The 18,251-nt window shown below is 47.3% G+C and overlaps 1 protein-coding gene across 3 annotated transcripts in view; it reads right to left on the reverse strand.

Moving 5' to 3' along the window:
• Window positions 1–18,251, reverse strand: part of Ptpre (protein tyrosine phosphatase receptor type E) — a 142,948-nt gene that overhangs the window by 72,048 nt on the left and 52,649 nt on the right. The window contains exon 2 of one of the 3 annotated variants that reach the window (XM_057777853.1): window positions 10,319–10,341. The exons of 1 other annotated variant lie outside the window; for it this stretch is intronic. The gene's annotated coding sequence lies outside the window, so the exon portion shown is untranslated. Of the gene's footprint in view, window positions 1–5,666; window positions 5,686–10,318; window positions 10,342–18,251 lie in introns of those variants that run through there. One more of the 3 variants, XM_057777851.1, reaches the window with a different exon arrangement.

Consider the following 18,251-nt stretch of genomic DNA (forward strand, 5'->3'; position numbering starts at 1 on the left):
GTTCTGCTTGGTCTTCTGACCACATTCCTGGACTGGAGGTGCAGATCTAGATTCAGCTATGGTTCCGTGGTTCCTAGGCTTTGGAGCACAGCCTTGGGCTTCCGACTCAGAGTTTGATTCTCGGTAGAGGCGGCTGGATTTCTGATGCACTGCTTGGGTTTTGGATGTAGGTAGATCAGCAAGGGGAGGAAGGCTGTTGCTCCAGCTTGCTGTTTGCCTGTTAGAGTGTACATGTGTCTCCTGAGCTCCAGTGGGCCCAGGAGAGCCCGAGTACAGCCACCTGTCACAGGGTGTCTCTTCTGCTCAGCACTGGCACCTCCTGAGCCCAGGCTCAAGAAGTTGGGTTAAGAACAGATTAGTGTATTTTGGGGGGGAGATTGAGTAGGGGGAGGAGTTCAGTAGTAGAACTCTTGGGTAGGGCATGTTAGGCCCTGGTTCCAATCCTCAGCACCAAATAAACAAAAAATAAATCATTTTCAAAGCAGGACCGCAACCACCCCTCCCCTCCCCGCTGCTCTCTTGTCCTTCCAGGAATCTTCACCTGTGGCAGGACTGCTTTCTTGGACATTGTTTCTCCTGAAGTACAGCTACAGCATCTGTTCAATTGTTTTATTAATAACGTTTACTTTGACCTTCTTGCAAACATCTAGTGTTCGTGCATGTTTATGTGCATGTGCTCATGTATGCATGTGTGTATATGGTGTGTGTGTGGGAGGGTCAGAGGATAGATAAGTTGAAGCAGTCAGCTCCCTCCTTCAATCATGTGGGATCGAACTCCTTCAGACTTTGAGGCAAGCACCTTCCTTGCTGAGTCATCTCTCTGGCCCTCATTCCTGCAGCTGCTGCTGTTTCTTCCTGACCTACCCCATCTAGCACCTGCTTGTCCTTCTCATCTTCCTGTTGCCTCTTTGAGCCCTTTGGGAACTGTGATTATCAACCTCATCCTCATGGATTCCTAAGTCCATAGGTATCGCTGTAAAATACGATGCTAAGGGCTCACTGAGTTGGGTGTAGGGCGAAGCCGGGAGGACTCATTTAGCAGGCCCCCTGCTCCCTTCATGAGGCCAGGGTGCCCCACACTTTGACATCAGGTGAGAGTTTGTCAAGAGAAGGAACCAAAGAGCAAAGGAGCAGCTCTGGGGGATCGTATGCTTCTGGTTTGAATAACAGATAGTGAATAACAGGCAGGGAGGAAGCCCTTCAAATATGGAGGAACTAATGTTCCGGCCAGGCTTTCCATAGAGACACCTACCACGAGGCTCTCCAAAGGTCTAGATGAACAGTTAAAACCTCTAAAAACTGTTCTTAAAATCACACTGCTCTGGAAAACAGCGGTTTGGATGCTGAAGAGGGATTCTGCCCTTTGGAGAACATCACAGTCACACAACTGCCATTTCCTGGGGCAGGTTAAATGCCATCCCTTCAGGGACGTGACTGTGTTCCTTTGTCTCCACAGCTGAGCACCACGTTGCTCTCAGTTGATATCAAAAATAATGTTTTAAAGGAAATATGACTTAATACTCAGTGCAACAGGAGGAAAACACACGGCCATGGACAGTGAATCACTCATTAAAAATTAAATCAAGCCGCCCACAACAGGAAACGGCGTTCGAGAATGTCAGTGCTGGCTTCACGTTGGCAGAAAGCCAAAATCGGATTGCGAACTAGAAATTCCTGGACTGATGGTGTGTGTCAGGAACCTCTAACATCTCAACAACATAGATTTTCCAGTCTGACCTCTGTCAAACTCCCAAGTGTGTGTCTTGCGGGGGACAGGGCAATACTAGGGTGTCCATGGTTTCCCAGTATGTGAAATGGCCTCTGCAATGAACCACACACACAAGTGAAGTAAACCACCGTATGGCTGCAAGAATGATTCTGTTGAATGAATCTCAGGTCAGCAGGGAGCCACCCTCTTGTTCTGCATCTCTGGGGATGACACTCAGAGCCTCCTGCACACTAGGCAAATGCTTGGCCACCAAGCTTCAGCCGGGGTTCACTTTGGAAAGTCCAAGTCCACAGAATCCCAATGCTTGTCTTCTCTTCCTGCCTGGGAGCGGCAGAATGGGAAGAAAGCTGACTGCTTTTTAAATCAAATTTCAATTTGTTTTTAGCAGATTGAGAGCAAATAGAAGTGAACCCAGACAACTACAGGATGACGGCTGTCAAAACAGAGATTATCATCACAAAGATAATAATTTACAAACCCATGCCAGTAGGGAAGGGGGCTAACACCAGGGGCCACAGTTGTGGTTGGTAGATGCAGCCAGTCACTGTCTGTTGGGGATCTCTGTCATTAGTTCAAATCCAGCCATCACAGAATTTGTCTTAAGGAGACCTTTGTAAAAAAATCTGTATGCAGTTCTTCATATTTTAGACAAGGAAGTTGTGACTCAGGGGTGTGTGAATGAACACGTCCAAGTCATTTGGCTTTCTTGAAAAGATCATCAAATTATCAGGATACTGGTCTCCACCGGCTCCCTGTCTGTCTTTATCCAAGTCTCCTCTAAGCTCCTGCACAAAATGCACACTCATTCTTGCTACAGCAAGGCCCCAGGCAGTGCTAGCCTTGCAAACTAAATCAGACCTAGCACTTGGCACTTTTGTTTTAGTGGGTGTGGGGTGCGTGTGTATGTGAGCACGCGTGTGAGGATATGGGGGAGGGCGGAAGCTGATAGCGTCAAGTCTCTCTCTCAGTCACCCTCCACCTTAAGTTTTTGATACAGAGGCTCTCACTGAACCTGGGGCTCACTGATTTGTCTAGACTGGTTAGGCAGTAAGGCCTGGGAATTCTCTTGTCTCTGCCTCCCCAGTGCTCAGATTATACGTGTCTGCCACAATGCCCAGCATTTTAGGTAAGTGCCAGGGATTGGAGCTCAGGTACTCATGCTTGCACCGCAGGCACTTTAGGGACTAAGCCATGTCCCCAGCCCCCATCACATTCTTTTTTTTTTTTTTTTTAAATCCCCCGTACACAACTTTGAGCCAGCAGGAGATACTGATAAACATTCGGCGAGGGAGTGGACAGGCTGTGCTGGAAGGAAACCTGGCGAGGGTGTGAAGAGAGATTAGAAAACTGAATTTGGTTAGCAGATAACATAAGGAAATCTTTGGGAACCCTGGCCAAGATCAACTTGATGGTCATGAGGTTGTTCCAAAATACAGCGATCCACCCACCAGCCATGTGCACAGCCCACAGAACGTTTTGATTCATCTGTGTGCTCTGTGTACTTGCACAGCACAGCTGTAAAATAATATTGTTCATAGTGGAGCCCTTCCTTTCAGCGTGTATGTATGACCTTCCCTTGGGAGAAGGCTATGAGAGCTGACTGGTGTTCAAGTAGGAAAGGGACTCTGCCAGTTAGAGGGATGCTGGGAAGGATTTGCTGACTTTCTTTAATGGTTTGCTCTAGGACAAGGCACATAGTTCGCGTTTAAGGTAACATATATAGGAACTAGAGAGATGGCTCAATGGTTAAAAGCATGTGCTGCTCTTGTAGAGTATATGGGCGGTTTCCAGAAGTCAGGTTTCTTCCAGCTGCCTAGGGTACCAGCCACAGGGAATGCTGCTGGGCCCTTTGGGTACTTGCACTCACATGCTAACACACAGACACTGGCATGCAAACTATCATGTTACCAGGTTGCAAACCCCACAGATTTTACTGCCTGTCCTATTGACTTGCTTCTCCAATCCTTCAATCTGCATGGGTCTGTTTTCTATGTTCTCTCTCTCTCTCTCTCTCTCTCTCTCTCTCTCTCTCTCTCTCCTTCCTTCTCTCTCCCTCCCTCCCTTCTTCTCTTCCTCCCTCCCTTTCTCTCTCTTTCTCTCTCTCTTTGTGTAGTTATATGTGAGCATTAATGGAAGATTAGAGGCCAAAAAGAACCTCAATGGCCCTGCTGTATCGCTCTCTGCCTTTATGCCCTGAGACAATTTCTTTTTGAATGTGGAGCTAGGCTAGCAGCCAGCAAGCCCCAGTGATCCTCTTGTTTCCGCCCTCCACAACACTGGGGTTACAGATATGCGATTACACCTCATTTTTTACATCATAAATGGGGATTGGAACTCAAATCTTCAGACTTGTACAGCAAGGGCTGTTGCCCACTTAATTGTCTCTCTAGCCCCTGGTTCTGATTTTTAATCTTCAGGGTGGAGATGCAAAGGCATATCCAGACTGTTTCTCAAGCATGTATGAGGCCCACATGAGATAATAAATTTGAGCATGCTTTATAAACTACCAAGTGTCCTATATTGGATTCACCTGATAATAAATGGAATTTGTGCTTTAAGCATAAGGCATTTAAATCATTTAGCAAAACAGGAAATGGACCAAGCCTTGCTCTCCAAATAGTCATTTCCACCAACATCAGAATGTTGTTTTTCAGCGGCCACATGACACAGCAGTTCTAACAAGCACACATCTCACTACGTAGCCTAGACAGGCCTTGAACTCCCAGCAATCTTCTTGCCTCTGCCTCCCGGATTTTGGATCACAATCATGAGTTTACACGCCTCACTTATCTGTGCCATTTCTCATGGTAGATGGTTCTGTAGAGTTGTCTTGAGACAGTTTAACATTCAAGCATCGTCAACAGGCTCCTAAAAGGTCACTGAGACCCAAGCAGCCCTCACCACAAAATAGCACAAATCCAATCTCTCCTCTTGCATTTCCTTATTTCTGCTACACTGTGCAGAGAACCCGCGAGGGGAAGTCTTCATTCTGTAATTCCACAGGGATCCTTCCCCTAACGTCTTAAATACCTTATTCTAAACTTCACTTCGTATTGGGTTCTGAAAAGCCAGTTCAGATTGGCAGGTTTTGAAAAGATGCCACCTTCTAATCCATTGCTTGACGTCCTGACTGCCACGGGGCACACTCTGTTGATAGCGATGCCGTTGAGAGTAAGTTCTCAACTCTGCATCTGTCCTTGCACTTGGCACCTGACCTTGTTCCTAATTCAGAGGTCTGGTGGGTCTGAGAAATCTCCCCGTGACTCACCCACAGTGGGGCTCGTATTTCTTGTCGTTCCCCTCTGCATTGTGAATGATGCCACCCTGCACCCCACCCCAGGCAGCTGGTGCTGCTCTGTTGTTGCTCACACCATCTGTTCCTACCATTCGAGCTCCACAGCCGGGAAAACCTCACCGTGCATGGGGTAGGGCTGGCTTCTGGCACCAAAGGCCGACATCTTGAAGACCTGGCCCATGCCCTGCTTCAGGTACCTTCTCCTCCTTTCTCAGTGTGCCACTTTTAATTAAAGTGCCATTTCCCAAATCCCAAAGGATGATCAAGAGGGCACTCTTGATGATAAAATGCCTAGTTGATACTAGGTAGAAACCATTCTGGCGGCCAGAAAGAATAACTTCACCTTTGATTCCTGGTGATCTGATGGTCCTCCAAACCCCTCCAGGCCCAAACAGGCAGTGGCTCCCTGCCGAGGTCTGTGCACAGCCACAGCTGGGCTATTGCAGACACAAACCGCCTCAGGGACAAAGCCAGATTTCCTGCACAGGACTGGAAAAGTTAACAGAGGTGCTTGCCAAGTTTTGTTTCTCAAAAGCCTTGGTAATATTCTTTAACCTAAATTTCGGGTGCTTTAGAAATGATTAGCAAGCATGAGAGAATCCAATGCCTGGAAAGGCTCCCCTCGGGCTGGCCCCCCTTTACCTCTTGTCCAGCTGGGGTGATGCACAGCAGCCATCGTGGCCTTGAGGAATCCATGTTTCTCTGCTAGCTGAAGTGGACTTCAAGATGAACGTCGGGGTCTGCCACAGGAGCGGCGACGAGACAGGGGTTTATATGGACAACTGAAGTTCCCCTTTCCCTCCAAGTGGAAAGGGTGGCTGATGGGGATCTCCTGCCTCTGGGAGTGACAATGGACTTCCTACCAGACTCCTCTGGGAAGCACTTCTCAAAGAAAGGTGGAAGCTCTCTAGGGGATGGGACTGGAAGGCCGTGAGTCACCCTCAGTTCCCAGAGTGCACTCTAGACCATCAGGGGTCAGCAGGGGAAGAAATCTCTCACTGCTTCCTGAAGCTTGGCTAATCTGAGAGGAAGCTCAGGGAGCCAGGAACTGACAGAAAACCCAAGTACATGCAAAGGTCTCCCATCAGGCCTGAGCCACACACCTCATGGAGCCGCCCCTCTTCCTGTGCTCTGCATGCTTACTCTTGCTCCTTCCTGCCATTCCAAAGGCCAGCTCAGGGCATGCAGCGCCTGCTCTACTTACTCAAGTCACCCTGGACTGCCACCTAAGGGCACGCCCACCTCAAAGACCAGGGCCAGCAACTCTTCTCGGAAAACCTCAGATTCTTGTCCTGCTATCATGGCCACTCATGCCAATGCCAACGAAGAACATTGACTTAGAGGAGAAAAGTCAACATGCTTTGAAAGTGCGAGGGGAGGCGGCATAGACCATGAAGAGAGTGAGCTGGCGAATGCCCAGCTGCTATTTGATGCTATCACTTCTGTTCAGGCTTATCCCTTTGTTATTTCCACGCGCCAAAGTGAAATCACTTTACAGCATCACTGCTTTGACTTGGCTATGGCCACTCTTAGGTTTGAAAACAGAGCTGTTCCTTGAATATGGAGAATGTATTTAAACCTTAATTATTTGTCTTCCATGATTTTTTAACTCCCATGCTCTATTGTATTAGATCTAGGGTGTAGGAACCTGTTCCGTTGCAGACTCTCTCCAGATGAAAAACCTTTTCTCACAGATAGGCAGGGCAGAATTGCCTCCACCAGTCTACTGTTTTGTATTTTGTGTGTGAGCTTGTGTGTTGTCCACATGTGTATAGCTGTTCATATGTGTGCATGTGCGTGTGTGTAGGCCATGCTCACATGTAGAGGCCAGAGGTCTCTATCAGGTATCTTCCTCTATGGCTCTCTGCCTTATGTTTGAGGCAGGATCTCTCACTGAACCTGGAGCTCACTGCTTTCCCTGGGGCAGCCGGCCAGTGAGCCCCAGGTACTGGCTTGTCTCTGCCTCCCCATGGTTGGGATTACAAGTGTGTGTCTCTGCTCCTAGCTTTTAATATGCTCGTTGGGACTGAAGTCAACTCTTTACACTTTCATAGCCAGCACTTTAAGCTTATTGTTAACTGTAAAATGAAAGGGGGGAGCCCTTGCTTAAAAGGCTCTCCCAGCCCGACACAAAAGAGAAAAACTTTCACTCTTTTGAAAGCCAATATTAATATAGTTTTTTTTTTTTTTAATGGAAAGTCAATGATGTTGCCAGTAAAGTGAAGGTCTTTCGGCAAACAGTATATGCCTACACATAGTGAGGCCCAGTCCTATACTTCTTTAGAAGTTGGGAGCAGCTGCCCTTGATTCTGCGGTGATATTAACATAGGATCAGCAATGGTCACAGTAGTTGGCGTCTATGAACTTTGTTGGTGGCACATCTCACTTAAATATCTCCATCTTCCTGAGAAAGCTGGGCAGAAGAAAGGAGGTTTGCTTGGTGAGTCCATTCTGCTAGGGGGCCAACCTGGCTTCTCTGCAGTTATCCTATAAAGTATGGGTGAGAGCTTGAGACCATCTCCAACCTTAGGGAGCTTACCTGCACTGCTTACTCAGACTGGCCGAAGTTCCAAGTCACTCAAAAGCCAGTTTCAGATGCCAGAAGTTAGAAATAATTCTCTGACTGTTCACTGAAATCCTGAAGCATTCCGCTTAGTCTCAAATGTTTGCCAATGAAACAGAGAGCTTGCCTGCAGCCCAGGAGGCAGATTCTTAATGAAGGCAGAAAAGATTACCTCGTCCCTTCCTCATATACTTGTTCTTCAAGTCAAAAAGGAGGATTACTGAAGTCAAGAACAAATTGTGTGTGTGTGTGCACGTGTGTGCATGTATGTATTCACAGACATTAGTGCATTTACCTTTGCTGACGAGTGTGGAGGTCAAAGGCTGACAATGGGCTGTCTTCCTCAATCACATACGCTTTGAATCAAGGTCTCCCACTGAACTGGGAACTTGATGTTTTTTGCTACACTGCCTGGTTGACTAGCCCTCAAGGATTCTCCTGCCCCGCCCATCCCCAGTAGTGAAGTTGCAGGCATTCTCCTCTATGCTTGGCTTTTCTGTAGGTGCTGTAGGTTGCAACTCAGGTCCTCCAGCATGTGCAGAAAGCCCTTTACCACAGAGCCATCTCCCAGACCCATATTTTTAAAGCCAAGAATTGAGTGGCCCAACTAAAGACACAAAGGTCAGGACCAAGATCAGAAGCAAAAGGCAGGACCAAGAAGATTGGAGCTGCTGCCTGGATAGCATGATCCACATGGAAACACAGACACACTGAAAGTCAGTTTAGCATTGCTAGGAGGACATTGGCTTCCAGACCTCTCACTGGGTTTTAAACAGGGCTGTGGGGTGGGGGCTGAGGAGCCAGGCAAGCAGCTGTCACAGGATCTCTCACTCGGAGAGCTGCTGGCTCACTGATGGGCATCAGGGCAATGGACCAAGAGGCTAGGAAATCCTAGAATGGGAGGAAGAAAGGCAGACTCTGCACAAGCCAGCCCAGACCAAAGTGCCAAGGAGCACAAAGGTCACATGCTTTTAACCAGCCAGGATCTGTGTCCTGTGTTTGAGAAGACGATAAATTCATGAAGTTAGATCTTTGAATACTTCACTCAAGAATGGCAGGAACATAAAAAAAAAAAAATGCTGCTCAAATCCAGTGTTGTGTTTAATGTGCGTTCGTTCACACCAACACACAATGGCTTGAGTTCAAAAACAATAAAGATAGTTGACTTGCAATTAAACCTTCATCCCATAAAAATTATTCCAGCAAAGAGCCTCCCCTTTGTTCCCACTGTCACCACTTACCCAAACAGAGTTGGATGCTGTTCATAGTTGGTGATGTTTAACAATGAGACAGATAAAGGACCATAAAACTCAGTAAGTACAAATGAAGGCTTCCTTCTTTCTTAGCTTATAAAGTCTTGATTATCATTAGTCCACTTTACCAAAACACAGAGAAATAGCCACATAACTAACCTGCCTTTGATCAAATCAGGAACAACCACAGCTATTCACATTCAGACAGAGACATACCATCAAGAACCCCTTGCTTAACAGAAGAGGCCAGCCAAACAAGTGGACCAATCCACCAGCCTAAAACCCAGAGCACAGTGAAAGCTTATTGTTGTTGTTTCTGTCTTGTCATTTGAGATAGAGTCTCCTGTAGACCAGACTAGCCTTGAAAATCAGAACTTCTTGTCTCTATCTCCCAAGACCTAGCATGTGGTGGAATGTCCCAAGAGCAAAGATATTTCAAAGGAGGCCATGCATTTAGGAAATGGGACTTTCTAGATGACACTCTGGTGACGCTCACCAAGGGCAGCACCTGAGCTAAACATCCCCTTCTCTTCTTGAAATCATTTTAAAGCTCATTGGTGAGCAAGCTCCAAATCTCAATACTCAGGAGACAGAAACAAGAGGATCATCTATGAATTTGAGGCTAGCCTGGTCTAGTTCTAGACCATCCAGACCTACAGATGGAGATCTTGCTTCAACAAACAAACAACAAACAAAAACAAATCTCTTAGACTTCCTTCTCCCTTTCCTTTGAAAAGAAGAACAGTATTAAGTTGATCAAATGGTTTTGAAAGGCTATGAAGTAGGCAATGGTGGTACAGTGGTATAGGCTTGAAATCTCTTCACTAAGGATGCTGAAGCTCTGGCAACATAGTGAGAACTTGTCTAAAACAAGATAAAACAAAGTAAGATTTGAGCTATGCTGTTCAATATATATGTGTGTGTGTGTGTGTGTGTGTGTGTGCTTTTCTTACAGGCATCAGAAACGTAGAATTTTGTTGTTACCTGGACCCCAAAGGTGTAAAACACAAGATCCCATGACACTGAAGCTTTTTTTTTTTCCACTAAGAATTCCATTTAGAAAAGCACCTTCTTAGCAGTCCCCCTCCCCCAGATTAGCAGATTCACTTAAGAAGGGTTTCCCACCAGGCAATCATGTGCTATGGTGTACCCTGAGGGGTGGTGAAAGTGTGCCACCGAGATAAGGCAAGCCCCTTGTGAAAGACATAGGCCAAGAAAGGAAAGCACGTGGGAACTGTTCTCAACAATATGTTTCAGGACACTGAGTGGCTGAGCTAGGAGGAATGCCAGGAGGAAAACAAGAACGAGGAGTGTGCTGTGAGCCATCGAGCAAGCTAAGGCACTACAGTCGCCTGTCACCCACTGACCATATGGCTTGTTTCCCAACAAGATAAGCCTTAGATAACAATTAAATCCCAGGCATTTTTAGCAAACCAATCATACATTAGAAACAAATTTGTAGAAATTTATGTACTCACCAAGGGAAAATGAGGGCTATAGTCTGAAAGAGAAAGAAGAAAAAGAGCATTAGTTATCTGGTGACAATGTCGGTTGCTCATTTGAGCCTCCCGTTTCCAACAGTACTAGCTGCCTATGGCCATTTTGCCTCATATTTCAGAAGACTGCTTTGTTTTGATGGTCATTTCTTTTTGCTACATGCATAGCTTTTCCGCACCTATGTCCTCCACCAAGATTTCTTGGGCTCCCTGGCAGTCAGTGGAGGGTGGAACGTGGCTACCCAGGGTCTGAAGTGTTTAATGTTCAGCCCCCAAGAACCTGCACAGGTTAAAGGTCCCACCTAAAGCAGTCCCCTCATCTTCCCTGGAGATGGCCTTTCAAGCTAGAGACAGCCTTTCCCCTCCATATCTGGTGTCATCTCTGCCTAGCTTGACCACTAATTAGTTCTCAAGCTCTTTGCCTCAAAAAAATTATTAAGATATAATTTACGTATATAAGATTTGCCTACTCCAAGTGCATGATTTAGTGGTTTTTAGTATAGTCAGGAATTTAATAACCCTCATTAACACCCAAGGCTGGAGAAATGGCTCAGTTTACAGCTTGTTGCTCTTGCAGAGGACTGAAGTTTGATTCCCAGAACTCACACAGTTCACAGTCATCTGTAACTCTAGTTTCAGGGGATATGGCACCTTCTTCATGTCTCCTCAAGTACTGCACAAATGTGGGACTCATACATGCAGGTAAAACACCCATACCATAGTGAAATAAAACTTAATTTTAAAAAGACTTAAAAATCTAACATTAGATCATTTTTGACATCTAAACACACACACACACACACACACACACACACACACACGAGTTCACTGTCTAACACCCCATCCTCTCTCTCTGACCTCCTGACAACCACTCATCTACTTTCTGTGGATTTTCCTATTATAAACATTTTGTAGAAATAGACTTATACCATATATGGTCTTTTGCAACTAGCTTCTTTCATTGAGAATCATGTTCCCGAGTCCTGATGATCCCATAGAATTTTCTAGCACTTCACTCCTTTCTATTAACAAGTATCTCACTCCCACATTCTGTTCGCCCCCTCCATCCATCGTCGATGGACGTAACTTTGTGTTGCTGTTGGTGCAGTCGGCAGCCTCACATGAGGTTTATGAGACTTCCATCTGCCTGTGGATGGAGCTGCGGCTGGGTTGTGATCACACGCTTAAACAGTTAAAGGGTAGGATCAGTTTTCAGTTGTCACTGTTTTAAAATAGCCAGCTCCTCCGTGCTGCTTTCCACCAGATTGCTTGTGATGACAGTCCTGGCAAGGCTGGTTACTTTAAAAACAAATATAATATTGTCTCTGCGGTACAAATTACACCAAGTTTATTATAAATTATTATATGGTTACAGATTTAGAAGTTAACTTAGGAAGTAGTTTTAAAGCCACAGAAGCAGAGAACTAATTTTGGTAGCTAAGAAATTTTAAATCTGCTTGGGAGAGTCTGTACTCAATATACCCCTAATAGAACAAAGGGTATCTACCTTGGCCATTAATCTGTAACACTGCACTGGGAATCTTAGCCAATGGAATAAGGCATGGAAAAGAAATACAAAACATAGGGATGGAAAAGGAAAAGCATAAAGCTTATTTCTGAAGTAGCATGAAGGTCTATGTAGAGAATCCCAGAGAATAAGAAAGTCTCGATAGCTAATACACGCACTTAGCTCAAATGAAACAGACAGTACACACAGTAGCTACACAGGCCAGCAAAGAGCTGTTAAGGGAACAAGTGGGTGATGTTTTCCCCCCTAATTTTATACTTAGGGAAGCTGACGGTCTCAGCCTCACACATTCATCTGTTAACAATGAACCAGTAACACACATGATCTATTTGTAATATCTGACACTATGTGTCATGGCATTATTTTCTAAGGAAGGAATCTAAAATAATGAAGAGACAGCATGTTGAATCATATGAAGTCACAGAGGGTTCCCAGCATGCCAAAAGGCTGCATATAACGTAAGACCCAAGCACAAGGCAGAGGTTCTCTGAGTGTTGGTAAGTGTGGATTGGTGAACTACCTTTTTCTAGAACAGTTTATGATAAAACTTCACGCCTTCCACTCACCCTAAACTACCCAGAGGTAATGCTGGAAAGAGCGTTGACTTGGAGTCAAGCAACAAGAAAAGCCAAAGGTGGGCACTATGGCCGCATTCTCAGGGTAATTCACCGGTAAGCTCCCAACGACCTTCCAATGCTATGTCGACTCATTCAAACACGAAATAGAGCCCAGTGCACAGAGGCCGCTGGCCTATGACTGTAGCTGGCGGCAGAAGGCTGGGTCAAACCAGACAAAAACCACAAAGGAAAGAGCTAGTTTTTTGTGGAAGCAGAGACTGTTTCGTCAGTCGCTGGATAAACAACCAAATACAAATGACAACTCCAAACAGAGCTTTGTAGTAATGTGTAGCACGATAGGCCACGAGGATTCCCAGTTTGTGATTCATACATGATTGGATGACTCTCAGTCATCCCTAAGAACAGAACCAGAGCAAAACCAAACATGCTCCAAAGTAAACCTTTACCAACTATATATTCCCTGTAGCCTGAGGCCTTGCAGGCAGTCACCATTACACTGAGCAAAACTTTGCAAGAACCATCGAAAACCTGGGGGTTGGGGTGGCTGTTGGTGTGGGCAGTTTCTTCAACATCCTTCCACAAACTAGACGCTTCCTGCTCTTATCTTGAAAGCCAGCATCCTCCAAAAAGGGGAAGGGAGGGAGGAGGGGAATTCGTGTGCCTGTTCAGCTGGGGGTGGGGAGGTGTTGAGGGGGCAGCTTCTCTTGCTTCCTCCTTCCAATACCTCACAGCAAGCCTATGAAGCAAAGGGGTGCTCCTTAAAGATGGGGACCCTGCAGCCTGCGGTGTGAGAAGGTGGGGCCATGGAATGCTCTTTCAGCCTACTCTTAGCTGTACCCCCGACCTTGCTTGCTCATGATTTGGGGTGGTAGCTCTGCCCTCTTAGTGAAGCTCTAACTCTCTTAGGGCAGTCTATCTCCCCTCTCTAAGTTTCTGGTATCCAGGGCGCCGCTTGCCACAGCCTGGGAATGACATTTTCCTACAGGCAACAACAATACAGACAGGTTCACCCCTCAAAATTCCACCCAGTTCCAGGGAGAGTTCCACTGTCTTCTTTAGTCCAGATGACCTGGAAGAGTTCGATGGGCCACATCCCTGCTCTGAGGAGGAAGAGGTCTTTGGGCGTGGTCTGAACTGACCTGCTACTGAGGTAGAACTGGGGTTGGCAGTGCCTGAGTACATAAGCCACATCCATTCCACTTCCATGGAAAGCCCAGTTTACCCTGGGAAAGAGGCTGGTGACATCAGAGAAGGGGAAATCCAGCCTGAGGAAGGCCTGAGGGCAGGCAAGGTCAGGCCCAGGAAGAGCGCTCCCAAAGGAAGTGACCAGCAGCTAGGCTTGATCCTGATGGTTCCCAAGATAGAAGGCCCCAGCAAAGGGAGCTACTGTGCAGCCAGGCTTCATAAGTGAGACTATCAGAGTGCAGGGTGAGAAGTCCCCGGAACTGCTCGGGTTGTGGATAAAGTTACAGATGCTGCTGAGGTGGACAGAGCTGGCCAGTCTTTCTGAGCTCAGACAAATGTGAAAATCCTTTCCGCACACCCGTGGCCCACGCACATATCGGGCATCCCTGTGGGAGGCAGTTTGCTGCTCGCAGTTTTACAGGCTTTTCTTTTGAATGGGCAACAAGATTTCTAAAACTGTGGAAGTGCTTGCATTTCATTTTAAAATTCTAGCGACGTATTTTCTATATGCATCATGTATTTTACATGTGAACATTTTTATGACAGTTGACGGTTCCATAAAGCAAAAGGCACACACATAATTCTATGTGGGGAAATACCAGGGACACTGGCCTTGAACAAATCTCGCTGTGCATAACAGACCTGGCCAAGTTCCTCCATTCTGGCTGCATTCTCTGGAGATTCCGGGTTTTCTCAGAAGGCACTGGTAAATGAGTCAAGACCCCCGGGGGAGCAAGAATTGCTATCCACTATCAGGCACAGTAACCCTCGTGTCCAATCACTATACCCAAGAACTTACACAGACTGACCAAACAGCAGAGCAGCGCTAGAAATAGGGTAGTAACCAAAGCCTATCAAGAGAACCACAGGCAGCGGGGATGGCGGAGCCCCAGCCATGCCTTGGGCTTGCCTGCATTCCATCAGACTGCCACACTGTGCTGCCAGGGGGTGTGGAGAGATGGGAACGTGTCGTGTTTCTTAAATCGTCGAGGCTGCAGATTGCACTGATCTCGCGCTGCCAAGTCTCACAGTTTCCCTGTTTACCTTGCAGACACCAGCAAAGCTGCTACGCTCCCATCTTCTGGTGCACTGAAGACGGGCTGGGAATAGAGACTGAAAGGAGAGGAGGGGCGTCTCCCCACAGAAGGACTCTGCCTACCTCCTAGGTATGAGCCACCCCCCCCCCAAAAAGGAGAAACTTCAAAGCAATGTCACCAAAGTGACATTTTCTCAGCTCTCCGTTTTGTTAACCCAAGACAGACAAGCATACTTTCTAAATATTTGACGATTTCTAGCAGTTATTTCCCAGGCAAGCCACCTGTCTGCTCTCCACCCAGTACATACGACACTTCTATAACTGTTCACTGTGGGGTGCCCCCTTTGAGTAGCGAACTGTGCATATTAGTAAGCTAGGGGACCCCTTGTTTGCAAGCACTGGCCTGGTGTTTTTTCCATCTTGCTACCTGTCTACAGAGTTGTGATTTCCCCGGAATTTAGGAGTGCAGCAGTTTGGATCTGTTCTCTTCACAGGCGCAGGTGCTCTCTCAGCTTCAGGGGTGGGAGAGACGCTAATGAGTTGTTCATCTCTCGGTGCAGGGCACACATACTTCTCCCATAGTGATATGGTGGTGGTCACTGTCGCGCTTTCAACCTGTTTTGTTGTTTTCTTCCTTTTAGATTTCTTTGCCCCCCACGCCCCACCCCAGGGAACTGCTTCCTTGCAAGGATCCTGTACTTGAAGGTAGAATGGTGTGAATAGCCTTGTCAAGCTCTCTGGAGAGGCATCGCGACAAGGACCACTAAAGGCACTCAGTACTCCTGGGAGTAGTGTGTTACTAGACCTGCTCTTCAGACAGGAGGACTGAGGTCCACAGATAGAATCACTAGCAGAGCAGGGGCTCCAGAGCTGGTTTATAGGCCTCACTGCCTCCTTGAGTTCTTTACAGGAACTGGCTGCACGAGGGAGGTCCTTAGAAACAGAAAGACCTTCTGCCTGGGCTGCTGGTGTTTGTCCATGCCCCAAGCCTGGTTAAAGTGATGCTGCTTCCCTGGGGGTTTGCCTTCTGATCAGAGCACGCACAGCTAAGGCAGGCTCCATGGGCCCACCCCACGATCTTACAGATCCGCCGCGTTTACTTCTAATAGTGCAGAGTTGAGCTCCGGGCCTTTGCAGGGATGCTCTGAGCATCGCGACGTAGGTGCGACTCGAGAAGCCAGGACCCTTGAAGCGCAAGGGTCTTTCTTAAAAGGCACAACCCCACCAGCTCTGCCAGTCCACTTCCAAAGGACTCAACGTGTAAAGAACGGAACTACCTCTAGATGGAGACAGGCTCTTGCCTCCTCTCTTAAGGGTTGCTATGGCGCAGGACTGGGAGGCAAGTTCACTTTAAGACAATGCGCTTTTCCTTCCTACAATCCTACCCTCTAGGGCAGTTCCTATGAGTGGCTGTGGGGTTTGGCTGGGCCTATGGGCCTTCCTGGGGTCTGACTCAGACAGGTGTAACTGTTTCTTTTTCTTTCCAACGCTGGCCAGAGCCCAAGCATGCTAAGTAACTCCCTAAGGCTTTGGACTTCCTCCGTTCCTTTCTAAAGCTTCCCCTTGGCTGTGTGGCTGCCGGCCGCCAGGTGGCTGACCTCCCTGCCCTCATCCCAAGCTGCACGGGTCTGCGCCTTCTCTTCTCCATTCTCCTCCTTCCTTCAGAGCAGCAGCAAGATTTACAGCTTGCTCGCCCTGGGCTTTTCCTTTTACAGGCCAGTAAATTATCCCTAGGCTTCCATTGCAGGAAGCTCTTCTTTGACCTTTAGCTTCTACTTGTATCGATTCTTAACGTCTTCTATGAATGAGACTAAAAACCCCAACAGGGCACCTTGGTTTCTCAGGTAGTGTACCATGGTTCCTGGGACTCCCACAAGATTCCCAGCAATACTTCTTTCCTGTCTTTTAATTGGCAGAGGAAATGAACCTGTTCCTGCACCCCTAGACAGCATCCAAAGGACTAAAGAACGTTTCAGATTTTTTTAAAAAAAAAAAATCATAACACCAACGTTACGAACAATGGCCCCATTTTCTCTGCAGCGGTGAACAAGTGAACACTTCTCATACAGAACCCAGGCGGGTCCTTGGGCTGACAGGCGGGTGGGGTGTCTTCAGCCATGCAACCCCACGGGATAGCTACCACTCACTTCCACAAGGGAGTCATTTGTCAACCTGCCCCTCCCACTACTCCCGGGTTTGGGTGACACACTGGTGACCAAGCCTGCTTCACTGGCCACAGTCTTTAAAGAGGGCCTCAGCCGTGAGCAGCTTCACACAGACTTCTTGCTTCCTAGATGTTGGCTCTTGTCTCTCTCTCCCCTCACCCACTCTGCCATTTAACTATGGGAAACAAAGCAGATCTCATTCGTCCATCTCCCACAGTTGTGTGAGCCAAGTCCCTTCCCACACTGGTCTCTCCATTAGCAACTTGCAGACTCGGGCTTTTTGCCTGATAATACCCAACATCTTTATCCCAAGAAAAGCAACAGATATGATTTGATCTTTTCTCTGCCACTTTCTGCTTGTGTACTGATAGGGCTGCATGGGATAAAATGACCCTGTGACGATTCAACCTTCCCAGACAGGATCAGCGGCCTGAAGTGAGTTCCCTTACTGCCATGGACACAAGTACATAGAGAGGCGCTTCATAAAGCAGAGCCAGGCTTCTCCTAGTGAGACTGGTGAGCTGGCTCTTGGTTCGGGAGAGAGGGGTCTAGCTTCTGCTCCCGTCAACAACCTTGGCTAATCGCAAGCATAGGAGTTTCTCTAAAACCGTACTGGAGACGGGGCTGAATGGATCTATCTAGTGCAGAGCACAAATAGGCCCCCGTGACCATCCTGAACAAAACTGTCTTCCCGAAGTGATGGATTGGTGCAGATAGAAAGGGTAAAACGTGTGGGTCCTTATTAGAATCTGGACCCTGTCCCCTAGAGAGGGAAGATGCCACAGTGATCTACTCTAGACGTCCCACTCACAGGAAAGACATTAACACTGCCCTCTGAACATACCCAGGTATCTGGATTTCCTCATGCTGTGCCCCATCACCCAAACCTGTCAGACTGCTCCCTCTCCTGACCCCTCCCTTCTTGATCACACTGGTGTCCTCCAGACTTCCTGCATCCCCCACTCCTGACACCCTTTTGCTCTCTCACCCCTCTGTCTGTGGTTTCATTTGCCAGCAGTAACCTCCTGAACTGTGGCTCACCGTAAGATGATGAATAATGAGAATGCCACCATAGCAGCCTCTGTCACCATAGCCTCCCTGGGCTGTGTGTGTGTGTGTGTGTGTGTCTGGTGGTGTGATCCACACTTTACAGGCGACAAAAATGGAAGGCAGCCATTTGTTGGCACAGAAGTCTCAGTTGGTTTAGGGAGCTCTGAACAGAAACTGGAACTCTTGGAATCTCTTCAGTGTCTAAACATTTCTGAGTTCTCTGAGCATCCAGGAGGACGAACGGATAAAATGCTGAGGTCAGCATTTAACACACACTGTGCGTCTGCTATGTGATAGTGATGGGCCAACTGCTAAGGACTGAGAAGTTAAAAAAATACGCCCACAGACCCTCATGGTCTTAAAAAAGGTCTAA

Source organism: Chionomys nivalis, chromosome 8 (assembly GCF_950005125.1).
Source record: "Chionomys nivalis chromosome 8, mChiNiv1.1, whole genome shotgun sequence".
Lineage (NCBI taxonomy): Eukaryota > Metazoa > Chordata > Mammalia > Rodentia > Cricetidae > Chionomys > Chionomys nivalis.